This window comes from Olea europaea, chromosome 4 (genome assembly GCF_002742605.1).
Source record: "Olea europaea var. sylvestris chromosome 4, O_europaea_v1, whole genome shotgun sequence".
NCBI classification, from domain to species: domain Eukaryota; kingdom Viridiplantae; phylum Streptophyta; class Magnoliopsida; order Lamiales; family Oleaceae; genus Olea; species Olea europaea.
In genome coordinates, this window is record NC_036240.1 from 8989926 (window position 1) to 8994493 (window position 4568).

A 4568-nucleotide genomic window follows, 5' to 3' on the forward strand; every position below is an offset into this window, starting at 1 on the left:
ATGTATTCAATTAAAACTTTTTAAAAATCTCTATAAATTTTGGGATATTCAAATTTTAATGACTCCTAAAAACTTTTATAAAAGTCTCTGGAGCACTAACTTATAAGCAAAAATTACTCATATTATATTTTAAAATTTGTCTCTCATTAATAACGAGATTTTGGGAGATTTTCACAAAAAAAAAGGAATTTTTTTTTCCAATCTTTCTTTCCTTTAACCTTCTATAGCAATGTTAAATTTTTTTTTTTTCTATTTATTATATTTCATTTAGTTTTCTTTCTCTTTCTTATTATTTATCTCTATTTTCTATGAAAAAATTAAATTGGATTCTTATAACTTTTTTTCCTTTTTTCATTTATTTTTTGTGAAAAATATTATTTTTTCATTAAATTATAAATTTTTATGAAAAAACTATATATACGTATAGTTTTGATTATTAATTATTTAATAAGGTCTTAAATTTTTATTTTTTCAATTTTTTTTTATTATATGGGAAGAAGAAAGAGAATTATGGGAATGAACACCTCATATATGAGAATTTTGTACCAAATTCATGTGAATTCTATTTCAAATGAAAGTTTTCAAAAATCTTTTGAAATCCACAAAAGTCTACAAAAATTTTAAAATGAAAATCCATAGAAACCTACGAAAGACTTCTACTAATTTTATACAAATTTTTAAAAGATCCACGAAATTCACAAAAGTCATCACTTAAAAAAAGCCCATCAAAATTTTCAAAAATCTCGATTGAATACACCCTCTTTAGTAAGCTTTTGGGTTTATTGATGTTTTTTAATTAAAAGTTATTAAAAATTTACTTTTTTATATTTATTTAAAGTCAAATATTAATTTCGCATCTTATCTGATTACAAATTAGACAAACTTAGATTATCAGCTCGGAACCGCCAGAAGTCATGCCTATAGTATTTCTTTGAAATTGTTAGGGTCCTTTTGAGGAATAAAGTTCCAAGCCATAAAGATGGAGTGGCTTTCAGCACCAAGAATGCTGGTGTCCTACAATACTAGTTCCACACAGGTAAAGGAAGCACAACCACTTTGGTTCCATTAGCCACCTTTGTATTGTTAGGTGGCTTGCCTGTGTAATTGAATGGAGTAATAGGAAAGCTCAAGAAATCGGTGGTATATATATTATATACCATTTGATTGTCCATAGAAGTGGGCTTGAAGAAGTGATATTCAAGGGAGTGTGAAAGAGACATTGTTAACGGAAGCTGCAAATGTCGTGCCATTAGGCCCTTAACAAGTTTGGTTTTCGGGGTGTGGATTGCTTCCAAGGCCTACGGTAAAGAAGAAATGCTTGTCAATGGATTGGGGTATGGCTGGAAATTGGACAGTCGCCAATTTGCTAAACTTACATTGAAATTTGCAACGAAAGTTGCGTTGGTTGGTGGAAGGGTAAGGAGTTGGAGGCCCATGATTGAAATTTTTGAGCTGTCTTTAGCAGAAATTTTTTCAAATTCATGAATTCCGAGCAACATTAGAGTTAACAATGTACCTTGATCGAAGAAGTTTGGCATGGCTGCCATCAAGAAGGTGGTGTTTAATGGATTAGGCTTGGTCGTTAGAAGAACATAGGTGGATTGTCCAGGCATTATTAGGAGATATATTGGTTTCAAATGGCTTAACGTAAACTGCTTCGACCTCACCAACGGTGATTGTGTGATTCGTAATACTGATAAACAGATTGTCATTGAGTGCAGCATTGATTATACGAAGCAGATATGTCTTTCCAGGTCTCACCTTCAGCCCAAGAGTTTCTAAAATGAATCTAATCAAAAACTTCCATCAAATGGCAAGATTCTAGCCAGTTGATCAAGTGAACGAAGAGGAGAAAAGTACATACAATTGGCAGAACAATTGTACAATGGACCGGGGAATCCATTAATGGTGTAAGCATTAGGAACATTTGGTCCAGCTCCTGTTCGAAGCGCCTGGTTTGCTGTATCAGTTTTCCACTTCCACCTTTCTCCTGCCATAGGATCGTGTGTGTGTGTGTGTGTATTCAATGTTAGTATACCGTTTTCTTGGGGAGAATGATGATTGGTCCGTATAGAGTGGCTCGTAACCACGAAATGTGAGCATGCCAAAATAGGGTTCCTTTCTGCCCAATAATGGTGAAGTTGTAAACATAGCTCTGGCCACTTTGGACGAGCATTGGGTTACATATGCCGGTCCATCTTCCCACCCGCTCAAGATTTGCCAAACGCCATGCCTAATAAGTATTAGACCACATTGACAACTACAATAAACAATAGTCTATTTTCTTCTTATTTCTATTTTGACGAGTGGAATATTTTGCACTAACTCACCTGTGAAAGCTGACATTCTTTGACACGAGGCCCCGAGAAATTGCCGTTGACAGTAAGCATGAGTTTACTGTGGCATAATCTGGTCACATTGTGAAGCTGTATCTGCACAGACATTACAACACAACAAATATACAATACGCTCCACTGCTAATCGAAAATGCATGCACTACGTACTTCAAATTTGTAGTGCCTTGTCGTGCCCATTTGCTGCTCTACTGTCAAATCAAAACAAATAGATTTACTGATGAAGAACAAAGAAGCCCGAATTGCTGAAAATGGAAGAAGAGACGAGCCCATTTTGTCGAAAGTCTTTTCTTGCTTGGACTAAGAAAGATGACATAAGATTTTAACTACTACAAGAATGATGTACAAAAACGCGATTTTAAAAAAAGATTGAACTTCAACTTTGAGGGCCCCCATCGCTTCTTCCCTAGAGCTTTGTGGGGGAAGTAAATCGCGAAATGTGTCCCAACAGATCAGGAAACAAGAGCTGTCTGTACACTGCGCCTACAAGGAGTCTAATTTCATGTCTCAGAAATCGAACCCCCACACTGTGGCTGCCAGTAAGGCGTGAGATAACCTTACTCCTGTCTTTTACACCACTGGACTATGCCCCGAGGAGCAAAAAAAAAAAGAGATTTTATCTTACAAGCAAGTAGTTGTTGAGATTTTGCAGCGTTGAAAAGAAAATCACTAGTAGATGGATGTTAAAGTGTATTATCACACCTTAGCAGCTCACATGTTGAATAGGAGAATTGACCAGTGCTAATGTGCACCTGTGGTGCTATGTTAGTTAGTTACAACTGTATCTTATTCTTAAGTGTATAACACATGTAATTTGATTCTTTTTTTACTTGCTCACCACTTCAAAAGTGGCTATATATACTGTATCATATTCGGTGTATATTATCAAGCAAAAATACAATTATATCACACATTCAGCTCCCTGCTTCTGCATCAATTTCACCTCTGCAATATTATCAAATTTAAACTTGGTATCAGAGCCATACAATGGCTAACATCAGATCCAACTCACAGTCAGCTCAACCAACCTCAAGCACATTGATGCCTTCAATGTTGGGAGGAAATCAGTTGCCATTGTTTGGAATCAGTCTCACTCAAGTTCCACCGGTAAAGCTTGATAGGAACAATTTTTTACTGTGGAAGAACATGGTGATGCCCATCATTAAAGACCATAATCTTGAAGGATTTATCATAGGAACAAAAGCTTGCCAAGCAGAATTTTTGGCAACACAAACTACAGATGCTGCTGGAATTACTATCGAAATGACACCAAAAACTGAATATGTGAAATATATATCTACTGACCAACTACTGATGGGTTGGCTCTATTCATCAGTGACTGTTGAGATCACCATGAGAGTGATGGGATCTACAAAGTCTTGCAACCTCTGGAATGCTGTCTAGGAAAGTTTTGGGGTAATAAATAATTCAAAAGTTATTTTCCTTATCAATGAACTTCAAAGGACAAGAAAGGGATCAATGAATATTGATCAGTACTTAAACACAATTAAACAACTAGCAGATAATCTCAAAATTGCGGGAAAAAGCATCCCTCACAATGATCTTATTAGACAAGTGTTGGCTGGACTAGATGAGGAGCACACTCCTATAGTGGTTCAAATCAACAGCAAAGACTCCATCTCTTGGCCTGAGTTGCAATCTATACTGATGACTTTTGAAAGTCGAATTGAGCACCTTAATACTGTGAAAAACAACCTAGCTTCAATTAACTTGAGTCACACCTCAGCAAATTTTGTGCACAGATCAAATATCAACAGAGGAGGTAGGTCCAACTATAGAGAAAAGAGCTACTACAATAGAGGTGGAAGGAGCAGAGGTAGAATCAGCAGATAAAATGAGAACAAAGGACCATGTAAAATCTATGGTTTGAGCAATCATTCAGAAGAAAATGTTTCAATCGTTCGATGAAAGGTATATGGGCACAAGGCCTGAACAGCACTACCAGAACAACTCCTCAAGACCAGCAGCTCTTATAGCTTCATCAAGTACTGTATCAGATCCTGCTTGGTTTGCAGACTCAGGAGCCAGCAACCATCTCATTACTGCTGAGAAGAAGAACCTGTCTGAGGCACATGAGTATGGTGGTAAGGAAACTCTTGCTGTTGGTAATGGTAACAGACTCCATATTTTTCATATTGGTACAAATCATTTGAACACACTAAATGACAAATCATTGGTTCTTAATAATGTCTT

The 4568-nt window shown here is 36.1% G+C and overlaps 1 pseudogene; it reads right to left on the reverse strand.

Moving 5' to 3' along the window:
• Positions 1–940: 940 nt before the first annotated feature.
• Positions 941–2627, reverse strand: LOC111392998 (annotated as a pseudogene).
• Between the last annotated feature and the right edge of the window lie 1941 nt (positions 2628–4568).